Raw genomic sequence first — 18,540 nt, 5'->3', positions numbered from 1 at the left:
GTGGCTGTGGAGGAAGACAAAAGTCAAATGACTGTGACTGAAAAACATCAAATCTGGGATATGCCAGAGGGTTCTCTCTCCATTTCTTAGGTATCCTTCATAAAAAATTAATAACTAAAAAAAGGGTTAAAAGTTTATGTATTTACAAACAAGAAATGATACTCTTTGCAGATATACAAAAATTCACTAGCCTTAAAACCCAGGTTTTTCAGAAGGCCTGGGGCCTGATTTTTTCCAGAGATGTTATGTACTGAATTCTAACTAAAGCCAACAGGAGAAGCAGGTGCTCAGAGCTTCTGAAAATCAGGCCCCTGTTTCTTACTTATATATTTAAGCCAGCTTCAACACAAGCTTCAACTGTTAGTGTTCATAACCAGAAATTAAAATACATTAACATCCCCACCCTTGTGGCATAACTCAGTTTTCTGACCCATTGGTGTGGAAACTTACCTTCCCAACAGCATTCCCCTATCAGTCTGTTACCCACACAGACTCTCACATAGTCTCTCCCTTGAGCACCTGTGCAAAGGAACAGGGATGCTGAGCTGAAGTTAACCTCTTGTCCACCAAGAATCAGTTAGTGCCCCTGCACTTATGTGACAGTGTGATGTAATTTCCTCAGAAGGTCCACTGGGTGTTAAATATTTCTCAATTCATTTTTTAAGGGAGGAAAAAAATGTGGTAAGGGAAGAAAGAGGTGGACCCAAATAAGAAAAATATAGAAGATGATAAGGAAGAATTGGGGGAGGCGGAAGGGAGGAACAACTTCAGTATGAATATAAAGTGAGTTTAGCCTGAGTAGAAACTGCAGGATTGGGCCTTTAGTATAAGGAATAGGAAGTAACATGATTATTAACAATCAAAAAAAAATTACGATTTACATTCCACAGGAAATGCCTTCCCCTCATTTTATCTCACTAACAAGTCACTGTTTCTTATTCCTGCATTCTTTATTACTTCATCATACAAATGGGGGACACTGCAACGGTAGCCCAGGAAGGCTGGGGGAGGAGGGAATCAACAGGTGGGGTTGTTGCAGGGGCACCCCCTGTGAATGGCATGCAGCTCCTCATTTCTGCAGGATCTGACACGGAGCAGCTGTGCTCTCTGGTTCTATGATACAGTGGTTCTCTAGTACACTTGCCCCATATTCTAGGCAGGACTGATTCTATTTTTAGATACCATAAAGGAGGGATTGACTTGGGGAGTCATTCCCATTTTTGTCTTTTGCGCCCCCGGCCAATCTCAGCCAGGGGCACCTATGACAGCAGCAGATGGTGCAGTACAAAAGGACTGGTAACCATCATCTCATTGCCAATTTACAATGGCATGGAAGATGGTACAGAACGGCTGATAACCATCTCTGCTATCATGCAAAAGCAAATGAATGCTGCTGTGTAGCGCTGCTGAATTGCCTCTGTCAGCGGCATCTAGTACACATACGGTGACAGTGACAAGAGGCAAAACTGGGTCCATGCTTGCCATGCTATGGCATCTGCCAGGGCAATCCAGGGGAAAAGGGCGCGAAATGATTGGCTGCCGTTGCTTTCCCGGAGGAAGGAATGACTGACGACATTTACCCAGAACCACCCGCGACAATGATTTTTGCCCCATCAGGCACTGGGATCTCAACCCAGAATTCCAAGGGGTGGGGGAGACTGCGGGAACTATGGGATAGCTACGGAATAGCTACCCACAGCGCAACGCTCCAGAAATTGATGCTAGCCTCGGACCGTGGACACACACCACCGATTTAATGTGCTTAGTGTGGCTGCGTGCACTCGATTTTATACAATCTGTTTTACTAAACCGGTTTATGTAAAATCGGAATAATCTCGTAGTGTAGATGTACCCTGAGATACATCTGAAGTACAACTTCTATAAGTCAATCTGAAAGCACCTGGAGAACACCGATTAATGTCAAACTGGCCTGAAATTAAATATTTTGATTTATTTTCATTTAAATCTTTCAACAAAATTGACATTTTCTTACAGAAAGTGTCATTTTTTGCAGAAACCACATTTTCCATCAGAAAACATCTTGACAGAAAATCCCCTGCCAGCATTAATAACTATATACTCTCATTGCCAAGTGTCTTCCTCACTATGGAGAGCAACAATTTTTAAAAAATGTTTTAAATGAAATTTAAGAAAAATTGTGCTACTCTCATGCAGTTGTAAGTAGTTTTTATGAACTAAAAGCATGCAGCTTCTAAGGGAACCCACTCTAATATCACTGTTCATCATCATATTGTAAGTTAATGTTGCAGTATCAGGCCCTATATTCAGAAGCAATCAAGTGGACAGATTTCCCCCTTCATTAAGCCAGTTTCAATCCTACTCACTTCTTCATGCTTGTGTAACTGAGATCAGAGTCGGGAAAGTTATTGGTAAGGTTATTGATGTGATCTACAGTACCATAGCTCAAAGACAAGCAGAAAAGGCTCTTTCTTAACTAACTGAATATTTTGTGTTATTTTGAGAAGGGTAGTTTTTTGCAAAGGAATTTCTGAAGCTGAGTGAGCAATTTGCAACACAATTCAACCTTCAGCTCCTTAGCACTCGCACTGTTTCTGCTGAGTTCTCAGATGGAGGTATTTTCCAGAAATTCTACTGGAAGATTTTGGTGGCAATTTAATCTTCCGTTGTTTTCTTGTGATCCTATTTTCATTGTCTTCTCGTACAAGTTGTGCTTTTTGTGGTTTTATTCCTTGTGCTATGCATATTGTATGGCCAGTCTTGCATACCTTTGTTCCTCCATCTGTACAAGTTATAGTATGTTATTAGTTATGTGTCTGGAAGGTTTAAATTGAGGCTTTAAAAATGTGGTTGGTCATTAGTTTGAATTGGCTATATGTTAATTAGGGAGAAAGCACTGCACCCAATTCTATAGTTTCTGCATAGTCGGGTCTAGTAGCAAAAGCAAATGGCTTTTTTTCCCTATAAAAACCATTCAATATAAGAGTCCAAAAGACAGATACAAATTGTTCTTCTCTTACAAGTAATTTTTTTAACAGAACTCTACCCTGTGGCAAACTCATCCTTAATATAGTTGAATGCCCTCCCATCAGATTTCAGTGTCTTTACCTTATAAATATCACATATATAGGACTGAATTTGGTCTTCGGTTTCTACTCTCACTAGTTGATGGGCATATGGAGGGCTAGACTCACTGGAATACTCTGGCTGCTTTGCACTGCTCTGGTAATGCAAAGCAGCTGTAAACCCTGCTTAATTGGCTGGTTAAACTGAGTTTACAGTTAGTTTGCACCAGTGGAAGGAAACAATCGGACTGGATAAAATTTCTGTTTTCCCTTGAATGATTAAACATGCTTTTTTAATAGTGGACAGTAACTTGGCAAAGTGATCACATTAGGCAGGTGGCACAGGCTGCTATTTCGCACCCTACCACATCAAAGCCCTGTTCCCTTCCCCTCTACTGGTATAAAGAACCGATAGGAACTGGCGTATGATACAGTCTTCTTAATTCAGGCCTTTGAATGTTAGATAAATGCAGTCTCATACTATTAATAAAACCAGAATATTGTGGCCATATGTCTCATCTGTCCCATGTTTAGCTTCAAAATCATTCTCTTTCTTGCACATTCACTCGCACATGCACACATATACATATCTTGGAGTTGATGGTTGTAATTAAAAAAATTATTAAAGGTAATGTTAAAAATATATATATAATGCATAGGTTGAGAAAAGAGTGTCTGTACATCTGGGTATAGTGCTTATATTATCCACAAATACAAAGTTTGTTTTTAAGGTCAGGAGGTCAGACTAGATGATCATAATGGTCCCTTCTGACCTTTAAAGTCTATGATTCTATATAGTGCATAATCAGCAATAACCCAAATTTAGGTGAATGAATTTAAGAATACAGTTTAGCTATTTAACATCCATGCATTCGGGTACATTACTCATGAAAAAAAGTTATACAGAGAGTTGATGGCAGAAAGCAAACTATAACAATGAGTGAAGAAGTAATTGAGAATTTACAATAGGTTGTCCATTTAGAGAAAAAACCAGTCCATCAGGAAAGTATTAGAGTTACTTTCCTGGCTGTGCTTCTCATCGGCACTCCAGTTCATCCCTCCTGGTATTGCCAATGTCCAGTGATGTGTAACAACCCCACATTTACCTGTTTACTCATGTTTACCTGCTATGAGTCTAAATTGGTTACTAGTTCTGGATGAGATGCTCTGCTTTTTAGTTCTTTCCCAACACTTTTTTTTTGAGGGGGAGACTACATCTTTATCTGTGTGTTTTGCTACAATGTTATCCAACAGCGTTACTGAAACATTTTCTTCAGATTCATTTTGAATAGTAAAAAACACTCTATCAAGCTCTTATACCAAAAGAAATAAATATCTGCTAATTTAGGGTGACTATAAAAATAGCTTATAAATATGTAATGTCTTGCTCATCATTTCTGCTCTGGATGTGTCTTTAAGTCACACTCTGTGACTGTTCACTTTAATGACATGGGGAAGACTTTCAGATGTACAAATGACAGGCTAACTCCCACTGGCTTAATATTTACTACTTTTAGCACAAAAGAGTAGATCTGGACACGTTTTGCATGGTTTGATTAATACAGGTCCACAAACCAAACCCTGCCTTTCCACAGGGGTCAGCATCAGAACAACCCCTGGTGGGCTCAGGGCCTTACACAAGTGTTCCTAGTCATTCTTAACTAGCAGGAATTTTGATACTGCCTCGCCAGTTGAAAGATGTAATGTGCTTTTTTGTTGTTTTTGTTTTTAATTTGGGACACGTTAGAGTCCTTTACAGTTCATACCCCTGTAGACTGGACTGTGGCACCATGTTAGGATGAAGTAAGAAAAATGATAAAATAATATTAAAAATACACACATTGTGGGGTGTTTTGTGTGTGTGTGAGAGAGAGAGAGAAGCAAGAAAGAAATGGCTGTCTCAAACATTTTTATAGGCAGCATTAGGAGCCATTTTGCTGGTGAGGGGCTGCCAGTGGCTGTTTTTTTCTGCATCTCAGATGTGGTGACCCTAGTCACCATGCCCCACAATGTCTAACACATGGTTGTTTCTAGAAACCCAGTTGTTTTCCCCCCTTTGCCTATGCTAAGGATTGTGAGTATCTTTCTGCCAGAGGTGGAAAGAGTAGGATTGAATCTTCACTTCTGCCACCCCATGGAGAATTGTCCATCTAGGCCTCAAGAAGGTCAGTGGTCTGTACTTAGCAGGCCCTTAAAGACCCTTGTTATGGGGAGCAGCTGCATGGTGTCCCCACAAAGACCACACACAGCTCTGGAGGTGAGAGGACATAGCTCAGCATTTCCCAAACTTGGGACGCCACTTGTGTAGGGAAAGCCCCTGGCAGGCTGAGCTGGTTTGTTTACCTGCCGCGTCCGCAGGTCTGGCTGATCATAGCTCCCAGTGGCCGCAGTTCGCTGCTCCAGGCCAATGGGAGCTGCTGGAAGTGACGGCCAGTATGTCCCTTGGCCCAGGCTGCTTCCAGCAGCTCCCATTGGCCTGGAGCAGCGAACTGCAGCCACTGGGAGCCACGATCGGCCAAACCTGCGGACGCGGCAGGTAAACAAACCGGCCCAGCCCGCCAGGGGCTTTCCCTACACAAGCGGTGTCCCAAGTTTGGGAAACACTCACATAGGGGATGGAGTGGATGCTAATAGCTTTTACCTATAATCAGTGGTGTGCTGTCTATATATGCAACACATGCACTGCATGCCCAACCAGTTGTGCATTGTCCAACTGGATCTGGCCCACAGGGTAGTTCTGTCAGGCTCCTGAACATGCAAATAGAACCAAATAGAGTCTTCTCCACAGCGTAACCTTGCACATACTATGCGGGTAAGGTCACACCACATGGAGGACACCATTTTGTAGGTCATAACTTTTTTCCATGTAAGGCGTTTCATGCCTTACTGAAAATGTCACAGCACTCTACTACCTGTACTCTAAATTAAACAACTTCAAATTTGCTGTTACTAACGGTCAGTGATTAATTTAATGCTTGAAAGGTTTTAAATGCAGTTGATTACATTTACTTTCCCAAGGATTGGGGTCAGGGAGTGGGGGGTGGGAAATGGGTGTGTAAAGGAGAAAAACTGCCATTAGCAGCAAAACAAAATCTCTCCTTCTTTCCTTTATTTGCAGCAGTGCTTGTTGGAAAATACCTTTTTCCATTCTGCTCAAAATTTGCTTTTGTTTCAAATCGGAATGAAAAGTCAAAATGCTGACATTTTCTGTGAAATGGAAATTCTGAAACATTTTATTGCAATGATATTGATTTGTTTTGATGATGTCAAAACATCATAACATAACATAAAATATTAAATATATTTAAATAATTAAATATAATAAAATCAATATTGAAATATAATATTAAAATCAAAACAAAATAAGGCAAAATGGTAATAAGATACTTTTTACCGTAAGATACTTTTACAATATCAAAATGAAATGTTTCCACTTTCTCCTGTCAAATTTTGTTGAAATCAACATGTTCCTGCAAATCATTTAAATGTCATGAGACCGCATATTCTGACAGAAAACTGCTCCACTGGAAAAATAGTTCTAATTGCGGTCCAAAACCTACTAGTACCTGCAATTCTGTTCACTACAAAAGATCTGAACATTCCTTTCATTGAGGAAAGTCACATGGGCTCCTGTCTTTGTTATTCAAACTTAGCATATTTGCTTTGGGGAGGGGAGGGAGTGATTTCTTTCAGTAGTTTTTCCTCCTCATTTCCCTACAGTCACTATTTGCACGTTCCTTCCCCGATAGATTTTAACTAACTTGTCACATTTGGTGTCCTCGCTGTTAAGTATTAATTTAACCAGCTTGGAGTTGTTCAAGCAAAATGGAAAATGGCATTTGTCACCCAACTTCAGAAGAGACAACTCAGACTTTATTTCTTTATTACCAATACTTTCAGTAAATAATAATAATAATAATAATACTTTCAACCAGTTCAGAGAGAATTGATCAACAGTTATATAGGGACTGATTTTTTGTAGGTGTTGAGCACCTACAATTCTAATGAAAGTCAGGGAGAGCAGTGAGTGCTCAGGACTTCTAAAAACCAATCTGATACACTCCATTTCTCTCTAAGATAATATTTTCCATACTATTCACAATCACTTTCTGACAGACTTAGATTTTTTTTTCAATTCCTTGGAGAGAATGACTTGTTTGCCAAGCAACGTTGCATTTTAAAATGATCATGTTGATTGTAAGATTTCCTCTTCCCATCTTTTCTATTGCAATTCAAAATGGTTTTCATAAACTTAGTCTTTCCTATGCTGTTCTTTTTGACATCTTCCTCGGTTATATTTAAAAACGCAATATACACGGGGAGGACAGAGAATAGAGACCGCAAAGCAAGCATGCTGCTAACCTATTTTAACTTTATAACTAAGATGGAGTAATTCGACCATTTTAGAAACACAGGACATAAGCCTGGAAGGGATCTCCTAGATCACAAGTCCAGCCCCTTCCTATCGCAAGCAACCCATCATATAATCCTGTTCACAAATTTATGAAGTTCCATCTTAAACTGGTTAGGTTGTTTGCCCCCACTACTCCTATTGGAACAAATTTTAGCTAAAATGAGAAATAGCGAGTAGCTATAGAAAAGTTCATAACTGCAACAGATACTCTCAGCAAAAACAAATAGCAAGATAAGATAATATCTGTGGTAAAGTCAGAATAGAACACACAACACATGGTGCCTAGAGGTCTGTTTTACCCACAAGATCATCCATCTCCATATATCCATGTCTGATTAAACACACCACATGTGTGTACAGGAACATGTATAAATATATGTGTAATGAACATATTATAAAAATATTTACAATTAGATGTTTCAACAACAACAAAAATCTATTTTTCTATCACAAAATGAGTCATTTTAAGAAAGAAAAAAATGCATTAGTAAAACAGCCATCCATTATGTCATTGTAATTTAGTGTTGTAAGATGTATGCCAAGAACACAGACCATTTCCACAAAGGTCTAGATAAGTAGAGAAATGATTGTACATTCATTCAATTCCCAATACACAGCAACTACATTACAGAGCTTGGAGTTAATACAAAATTGGTTTTATGTTTATTGGTCCTTTGAATCCTTAGAGACTGTAAAACTAAAAATTCAAAGACTGATTTTTTTTTTAGTTTATTTGAGCTACTTGAAATTGATTTGATTTAGATACCCATCAAGGGAACTATAGTCAAGTGCATCTTGGGATTTGAAAGTAAAAATATTTTCATTAACTGATCTAGTCTTAGTGGAAATGTTACATGATTTTTGGCACTCCTGTTATAGATAGATAGATGATATAGATATATGAGAGACACACAATATGAATGGATTATTATTTTTGTCCAGCTTCATTTTGTACTTGTAGTACATAACAAATAAATTGCTTAATGTGACCTACTACCTAGTGTCGTCATGTTTATGGCAGTATAATGGAGATCTAAGACCTCTGCCTGTTTAATGGAAGCCCTATCCTGCAATCATACAGTTAGAGGTTAGATTGCCATCTTTTATTCCCACAATTACTTGTGGGCACAAAATTGCAGACTCAAAATGTGAATCAATTACGAAAATTAGGCATTAAATCAGTAGTGATTTGAGGGTAGAATCTCTGGTCTAGTACGGAACAGAAATAGAGCATTTACAGGGGAACTTGTAAAGACCAAAGCTATATTTAATTGTAGATCCTTTAACAATGGAAAATGACATCTGGATGGAGATGAGAGATCTGTCAAATATTTGTTGTCTGTGTCCATATATGCCAGCAAAACAATTATCCTATCGACAGACACCCTTGTAAAGACAATCTCCAAAAGACAGTGATTTCTAGAATGATACATGAGCGTTTACAAATTGAGTATTTAAAATGCTGTTACCCTTTCTAGAGGCATATGTGAATAAGGAGCAAACAGCAATATTCCTCCTTACTAGGGAATGCGATGAATGGCCAGTATGCCTAAAATGCTCTAAACTAGCCTGATTCATCGCTAACACTGCAAAACAGTGGAGGATTGTTAGACAGATATATAGCCACGAGACACTGCAGCATTTAGCATGTGCCCATTGTGATCTTCATGGAAACTTTCAAAATGTGGCAAATCCTCTCTCTCTCCCCCTCCCCCTTTTCCCATGTTCTCCTACTGTACAATTAATGTCCATTTCAAAATAGCGATGACTTATTCCAGACATTTCTGTGGGATTATTGCACTTCTTGGGCAGTGACACATTCAAGGCATGTAATAATCCCCAGAAATGCTCTGCCTGGAGCATCTTATTGCTAAATTAGGGCTGGCACTATGCCACTTTTCCTTCTCAGCAATGAACCAGCATGGAAATATTTAAAAGAAATCGGGGGATGGGGGTGGGGGGAGTATCTGAAGTGGTATGCAAAAGCAGTAAACTGGTGCCATTTTACACTTAATACTGAAGAACCAGAAAATTCACACTATCCCTCAAAAAATGAATCTGATTTTATTGCACCTACCAGCTAACTATTGCTTTGCTTATGGCCAAATTTAAGAACTTGATCCTATAATGTGCTGATCATTCTCATTTCCTATTGACTTCGGTGTGAGATGCGGGTGCTCAGCGCTTCTTCTCAAGGAGTGCTAAACACTGGCATAATTAGGTTCTAACTCAGTGTCTGTTGTATGCTGTTGGTTCTAAAGGCAACTCTTATTCAGTGTTCACACAAGTGCAGATCTCTACCTGTCCCCAACATCACTGCTGAAAAGCCCCAAAGAAGCCAAAGTCTGAAGATACCAACTTCAATAATCTAAAAATGATTTATCAGCAACCCAATCTGGTGGGCGGGAGCCACACTGAGTACACGCATGCACCTGGCTCTTTCTCAGTGTCTTTCAGGAGATCTCAGAAATAGTTGGGATACCCTTCTGGGTTAACTCCTTCAGTGACTCCCCTTAGCTCTTCTCTTCCTCAGTTGGCTTCTTCCATCTAACATAATATATGATGCAATTTCATACATAGATCCTTATCTGATACCTAGTGTTGATCTTTTGGTGATTATATCTAAAATGTTGCTTGTTTGCCATACCTGTAAAACACAAAGGGCCAAATTCTATTCTGTTCCCCCTCAGCAATCCAATGATGGGATTATAAATGAGAGCCTACATCAGAAGTCTTTATATTGTAAGCCCTTCAGGACAGGGATTTTCTCTTTTCTGTGTTTGTACAGCACCCAGTACAATTGGGTGCCAATATTCTTTGAACCCTACCATCATATAAATATTTAATCATAATACAAGATAAAAAGAAGGCTTCACAAACTTTCCATGACAGCAGTAAGGTGCAAGAAAATGACTTTGGGCCTTGACCATACACACCTGTGCTTGAAAAAAAATAAAACTCTCTGGGAACATTCAGTCACCCAGGAGATCCTATTTTGCCCTTTTAAATGTGTTCAACTCCCTGATAAATTAGTAGCATAACCCACAGTAGCTTTCAGATGGCTAACATCTGGGATATTGCATTCTGATGAACCGCTCGTCTTTTTATATCTAAATTTCTTCCATCTCCCAAGACAGTCACTCTGCCAATTTATGTTGTAATTCTCTTGCCTGAATACGTACTCTTTCTCCAAAAAAAAAAAGTCTATTCCAGAACATCAGTGTTGTCTTTGGCATATCTGACAAGCCTCATAAAAACTGCAGCTGCTGCATAACGGGCCAACCAAACTTCTCCATGCTGAAGTCTCCATACAGATGGAGAAGGAACAAATATTTTACTTTTTGGCATGGATGTGAAAAGTATGGACCAGGTTTTAACCTCACACAGACCCCCCCACACACATTTTTGAGGTTACAAAGTGGCCATTCTCTCTTACATTGGTTCTCCTTTTATATCTAAAATTCATAAGAACGGCCATACTAGGTCAGTCCAAAGGTCTGTCTAGCCCAGTGTTCTGTCTTCTGACAGTGGCCAGTGCCAGGTGCCCAAGAGGGAATGAACAGAACAGGTAATCATCAAGTGATCCCTCCCCTGTCGCCCATTCCCAGCTTCTGGCAAACAGAGGCTAGGGACACCATCCCTGCCCATCCTGGCTAATAGCCATTGATAGACCTATTCTCCATGAATTTATCTAGTTCTTTTTTGAACCCCCTGTTATAGACTTGGCCTTCACAACATCCTCTGGCAAGGAGTTCCACAGGTTGACTGTGCATTGTGTGAAAAAATACTTCCTTTTCTTTGAAACCCGCTGCCTATTAATTTCATTTGGTGGACCCTAGTTCTTGTGTTATAAGAAGGAGTAAATAACACTTCCTTATTTATTTTCTCCATACCAGTCCTGATTTTATAGACCTCTATCATATCCCCCCTTAGTTGTCTCTTTTCCAAGCTGAAAAGTCCCAGTCTTATTAATGTCTTCTCATATGGCAGCTGTTCCATACCCCTAATCATTTTTGTTGCCCTTTTCTGAACCTTTTCCAATTCCAATATATCTTTTTTGAGATGGAGCGACCACATCCACATGCAGTATTCAAGATGTGGGCATACCGTGGATTCATATAGCGGCAATATGCTATGATTTTTTAAAAATCCCAAAATGTTGGCACAAAGCTTTCCTCCCTTATGTTGTCTGAGGGAAAACTTTAGATACTACAAAACCATCCACACCATTTATGTTCCATCTCCAGTTCTGGATTTGACCCAGTCTTTGACTAGTAATATATGTGTAGCTTCCCACCCATTTGGGTGATTGATGAGAGGGCATATTTTGCCCTGGTGAGGAGGAACACTCAACAGAGCTCAATGACTAGGTAAAGTCCAGTGTGTGAGTACTCTAGAGAGACAGAGCCCGCCCCTGCCAGTACACAAAGGATTTTTTACTGAAGGTGGAGCAACCTGTCCTACTGGTCTGCAGGTCTTCCCTTCCCTTTCCCTCCAGCACATATTACAGTGGTTTATAGAGGATGGAAGGGTGAGCAAGACCAACCAGAAAGGGTTAAGAATAACAGAAGGAGGACCTGTCCAAGAAAGCAAGAGGGGAAGAACTCAGAGAGAGCTTCCATAGGTCCTCTGTTGCATTAGCTGGTGCTCCAGTTAAATTCACTCCTATCTTCTGTTCAATTAGGCTGAATTATAGCCCTCTGCCAGCATCTTTTCATAGAGGGAGAAGAACTGCTCAATTTGTCCTTCCCTCTTAAGGAATGATTGTTGTCCACTGCTGTGGATAGTTAAAGTGAATGTAAATTGATCAGAGTTTTGGCTTTCAAGAAACCTTGTTCCCATGGCTTCCATGTGCTCCACATCTGCACTGTGTGCTCTCTTCGTGGTATCCCAGGTGATGTTCTTTCAACAGCATTTGAATGTCATTAGTTTCAGAGAATCTTATAGGCTGGGACCACCCCGGCGCTGGGTAGAACTAATTCATATTCCAGTGGCCACCTTAAGACTTCAAGATGGGAACTCAGTTTAGTGGTTTGTGTGTTGTTTTAGAAATTAACAGCTTGCTGTTATCTTCTTTTATACATTTCTGCTATTATACAAGGCCGTCCCCATCCATTGACTACGTATCTGGCTACGCCCAGCATGGAAAACTATTAGTTGTGCATGCATTTCCCAGCAAAAGCCCTATGGTCACATTCTGAAGCCTGGGAAATAGCCAGCCAAGGATGTCGCGGGAGCTGGACAATTTGCCTTAATCTTTGTTGGGCAAAATGACTGGTGCTCAGCTTTCCTTAGAGAGTGTTAGACTTTACCCGTGTCTCCCAAGAAGCTTCACCCCTTAGTACATTGGACTAGGAATTCAAGGTATACATTCTGACTGTTTCATTGACTCCTTTAGCTACTGCATAAACTATGTTATACATTGAAAATACCTCATCTCAGTGTAAACATGTTTGTATGAAAGCCAGAGGCCTCATCAAATGTTATTGCCACTAAAGAGGGGACACCAGGGACAATGATCACACTGCACCTAAAGCGGGGGGGGGGGGGGGACTTTGTCCAGGCTTGCCAGAGGAAGGCAGTAGTGCTTTATGGTGGGGGAGGGGGGAAACAAAGTCAGAAACTGCTGCAAAAAGGTGGGTGGTGGCCAGCTTTGCAGCGCTGATTCATGCCCTGGGAATGTAAGGGCAGAAGGCTTTAAAGGTGCAAGCCCTGGCATTGGAAACCCCTTTCTCCACACAGCAACAACATGGCAGGGGTGTATGTTATCAGTTGCCAAACTTCCACATCATGCAGGATTATGAAGTTAGTGAGGGTATTTGTGCCCCAGTGTTTAAGCCTTAATAGCTCTTTTCCTTCCAAGCACTTGCCTGGGGTGGATAATGGCATAGCGGAAGTCCTATCTAGTTTTCAGTTCAACAGCATGCTGGGGCTTGCACCAGAAGCTAGCAACAAATTCAAGTAGATGGTGCTGGGGCTATGAAGCTGTGACATATGAGGTTGCTCTGGAATGCAGATCCTGGGCTCCGGCCACATGGCTCACCTATGAAGAAAGCTGTAAAGAGTTCTTCCAATTTCAGGATGTGTAATGCTGGTCACCTATATGGCCTGCAGGAGTCCTTGACAATGCTTGCATAGTGCAAGGGTCAACTGAGTTCATTTGGGAGGATGGGGGTTCACCTATCAAACTTTGGAGGTGACATGTTTTTGGGCTGCTATACAAAAGGCCATTGGAAGATGTCTGGGAACCCAACTGGGTTTGGGGAGGGAGGAAGCCAAGCTAATTGCTGGTGCATCCTTGTGGCAGATGTCCAGTGCAGGTACTCCATAGGGAAGGCATCCAGTGACCAGATAAATGTCCTGATAAATGACTTAAAAAGGAGGGGCTGGTTAAAGGAGGGTTTGGGGCTCCTATGGTTGGAACAGCAGAAACCCACCCCCCTTTCGTGTAGCCCACCTTAAAGGTCCTAGCAATGGATGTGCTGGAAGGACTTGGATGGAAAAGAGGGGGAGCTGGTAAAAGCCCCCTGGGTAATTATGGAATAAACATGGGTTACTGCACTGTACATTTTTATCTTCTGGATAGTCCCAGACATCCAATAATAAAGTTGCAGCCTGATTAGATCCATATCAAGTGTCTCCTGTCCTTCTTTTGGTATAGCTGGACAAGGTCAGTATCATTCCACCCAAGCAATCCAGGATTCTCCTTCACATGAGTTAAAGTGCCACCTAGTGGATTAGGACTACATAATTGACAAAGCAGTTTTCTTGGTATCCCTTTTTTTTAAAGCTCCAGAAAGAGTTGAATTATTTCTGGCATAGGCTATTAATGGATAAAAGGCATGTGAACTTTAGTGATCAGACTGCTGCATAATATCACAGTGCAAAGAAGAGCAAGGAGCATTTTTTTTAAAATGACATACCTAGCCAAGTAGGGTCTGTACTTTGTTCCTATATTTCTGCTGGCAGAACTGCTGCTATAACATTTAAGAAAGCCGCAGAGTATTCAATTTACTGTGAATTAGGTCTGGATCAAGCTATCATTATGCTTTTAAAAAAAAACACCAAGATTCAGGAGAAGGAAAACATTATAGCACATGCTATGCAATCCTAAGATTTGTTTGTAAAACATCAGAGTCTTGGGAGCCATCATCTTATGTTTTCCAATGAATAATTGTACTCCATAATTAAGTCTCTGTGAACCATATAGAATATTACTTTAGAGTATACCAATCTCATTCCTTCTCCTGTTTCTCTGATTTCAGTACCTCTTGATCACTATGGTTATTCTTGGGATCATATGTTCAATTTTTAGTCATACTGAGTACATAATATTCTGAATATTTTCTCAAAGGAGACAGTAAAGGGCTATTAAATGGCAAGTACTTTTGCTCTGCAGAAATTATGCTTGACACAATTTTATTTTACATTCTTCACTAAATAAAAGTTAAGAAAGTAAATTCTGAGCTAAAAGAGCACTAGGTTCTCCATTACCATGGTGATAAACATGATATAAATGCCTGGAGATGTATAAGATTTTAGAGCTATTTGCCAGTGGTCAAGATTAAGATATCTTCTGGGTAAGTGCAACCCTGCTAAAGTCCAGCAGATTTTTTTTTCCATTTTTAAAAGTTCCAGCTATTTTGTTGTGGTAAAGGGAATTCATCAAGTTGCAGAGTTCCTGAGAAATTCAGTGACTGAACAATACACAATTTGAAATGCTCATGCTGAAATAAATTTGTTAGTCTCTAAGGTGCCACGAGTACTCCTGTTCTTTTTGCAGATACAGACTAACACGGCTGCTACTCTGAAACCTATATATATTTAGTTTATCACAGACTGTGGATCCAGGGCCAGAGCACAATCTCACTTGTGTCAATGTAAATAGCTCCATTTAAGTCAATGGAGTTACACTGGTGTCAGATCAGTACCTGAATATTCAAGACCAGCCACGTAAATAGTATGTAAAAATCCCATAATTACAATGAAAGATGAGCCCTTAATTGCTAGTGGAGGCTGGTGACATCTGAAAGTGGTAAGCAAAACTGACGCATGACGATGCATGGTCAGAGCCAGTTCAAAGAGCATCTGGTAAAGATCATAGTGTCAAATTCACATATGGGCAGTCATTGCCTATGATAAGGAGCCTCCACTTTTAACTATGATCCTATGTGCCAATTTGCACAAACAAATGCAGGTTTTACACATACACATTAGATGGCTGCTCTGCAAATTGGGCTGCCATGCTGTGTCAGGCATGTTCATAGAACTTCTGGCTATTTTTGAGACAATTTTATATATAATATATAAATGTGAAAATGTTATTCAGGTTTAGTCCACATAGATGAATACGATGTCCAACTGCATGCAAAGCACAACTATGTTCTGGGGTGTTAAAATAAAGGGGCACTACTATACAAATCAGAACATTTATAAAGAGAGAGAGCAAAAGACAAAATGAAGGATTTGCAACATCAGTTGAAAACATGCAAATTTTGCCATTTTTTCTTTTTTTACTAACTGAAAATTCAATAATGCAGGAAAATTGATTCTAATGAGTTTTTACACAATTTTTTTTTCAAGTGTGAAGTGTAGTAAGAAATTCACAGGACCACAATAAAATAACTTACATTGTTTACTTTGGTCAATTTGGCTAATTGCATTCCTTTGTTGAGAATTCACATTTCATGTTGCTTTTTACTCTTTAGTTAATAGTACCATACTATTCAAAGATGTAAAAATCCATTAGCTCATTGTCTGTCACCCAGGAAGTGCAAAATTTAGCTTCCTCTCAGAGGACACACCAGATACTATATGCAGTGTAGTTGTTGCCATGTTGATCCCAGGGTATTAGAGAGACAAGGTGGGGTGAGGTAATAGCTTTTATTGGATCAACTTCCTCTGGTGTGAGAGAGACAAGCTTTCAAGCCATATAGGGCCACCCAAGGTGGGGGCAAGTGGGGCAATTTGCCCCGGGCCCCACGAGCCCTGGCCCGGCAGCAGTCCAGGTCTTAGGCAGCATTTCGGCAGCGGGGGGCCCTTCATTCGCTCCTGGTCTTAGGCGGCATTTCGGCCCTTCAGTGCTGCTGAAGACGTGGAGCGACTGAAGGGCCCCCCACCACTGAAATGCCACCGAAGACCCAGGCCACCGCTGGGTGAGTACAAGCGCTGCAGCTCCTCTGCTTTGCCCCAGGCCCCCATAATCCTCTGGGTGGCCCTGAAGCCATATTTCCTTTCCCAGAGCTGAAGAAGAACTCGGTGAGAGAGAAGCTTTTGAGCCACACAAACAAAATATGGTCCAATAGAAAATATTACCTCACCTACCTTGTCAAACCAGCTGTTAAACTGATACTATTACACTGGGACCTCATCAAAAGGCCCAAAAGTTGATGTACTAACTACATTTATATTTACCAATATATAGTATTAATGCAATTCACACAACATTTAAGCTTTCTCCTTAGTAGGTGTAATATGAGCAAATATCTCATGAGGCAGCATAATTTCAATGATCCACAAGTCCATCATCAATGCCTCCCAAAGGCTATCCTGTGTTCAGAGGTCTACCCTTTATGCCCACTAACAAGAATATTTTTAAAGCAATTGACAGTCTGCAGAGATAGCCCTAGGTTTTGTGTTGCTTCTTGTATGTAGTTCCATCTTCCAACGCATCTGCGACAGAGAAGGAAAGGGAGCATACAAGAAAATTCAGTGTCCTTCTCACCTCAGATCAAGTATTCTCAGATGCAAAGGCTGACCAGCTCTGCAGACAAGAGCTGGAAGAGCCAAATCCTGCAGATCAGGACAGCAATTAGTCAATTATTTGCCAAGAGAGAAATGCAAAAAATGCATGGGTGCTGGAACTGCAGGCACTGCCACACCCCATGGCTTGAAGTAGATTCCATTATACACAGTTTGGTTCAATGGCTCTCAGCATCCTCACTATACAAATTGTTCCAGGGGGGGAAGATGACTCCCCCCTTCTCCTCCCCTCCAACCCGCACTGAGAGAAGATGGTTAAACAGGGACAAAATCTGACAACTGTGGTATGCCACAGTCTTCAGTCTGACTAACTTCCTTTCTGATATGAACTGACCAAATTAATTCAGCTTGTCCATACTGTTCCTTTACCTGGACACGGCATTGCAGACTGCTGCTGTCTGCTGTTGTATCAATCCTCATTGTCTGACTGTTCAAATTACTTAGTCACATTTACATTAAATCATGAGGGTCATCTGCACTGGACTGGGGATGGAGGACAAGGACTAAGCAGTGAATTGGGGATGGAGTTCTGGCTAGTGAAAATGTGTCATACAGGGTCCTGTGCAGTTGTAAAGGTCAAACCGCATAAGGACATTCTGGGGCATCTAAATGGCAAATTAAATAGAGAGTTGTCTGTGTAAACAATTTCTATTCAGCTGAAGCTATATGAGCTCTTGATTTTTAATACAGATAGTTGAATATTCAAATATACTGTAGCTACTTACTGAAATGCTGAAAGGCCCTGCCTAGCAACTTCTCTTGTCTAATCCTTTCACTCTCCATCAGCTTGAACTAGGAAAAGAATTGTTTTATGTGTTATATGGACATCAGTTTTAACAGCGTTCGGTTAGAGTGGGTCTCAGGACAGATAGCAGCAAAGGCAAAAATGTTTCATAGGAAAAGTTACCTCATAACAGAGATCTACACAGCGAGGTTTGTAGTTAGATTTATGTACTGAGAAATCGAGTAATCACTGATGTTTCATGGAAGTGTCTCCAAAGCTTGGATTTAACTGGATCATATCAACTGAGGGAGAAGAAACAGATGTATCTCCAGAACTGGAAAAAACAGGGCAGGACAGGAGTGCAGTACAGGAAGAAATGATGTGTGATGCACATGGCATCTGATTTCAATATGAATCCCCCCCGTCCCCGCTTTGAAAATGTATCTGGAGTATGCCGTTCGTTTTAATGTCCATGGATTACTTGATTATTAAATTAAACATGACCTCTGTGTTCCTATTGACTTGGAAAAGAATTGCTGCTTTTGTAACATTATAAATGGAGTAGTTGAGTAGATTTACAACCCATTATTCAAATA

Source organism: Mauremys reevesii, linkage group 5 (assembly GCF_016161935.1).
Source record: "Mauremys reevesii isolate NIE-2019 linkage group 5, ASM1616193v1, whole genome shotgun sequence".
Lineage (NCBI taxonomy): Eukaryota > Metazoa > Chordata > Testudines > Geoemydidae > Mauremys > Mauremys reevesii.
Note: the sequence above shows the minus strand (reverse complement) of the source record.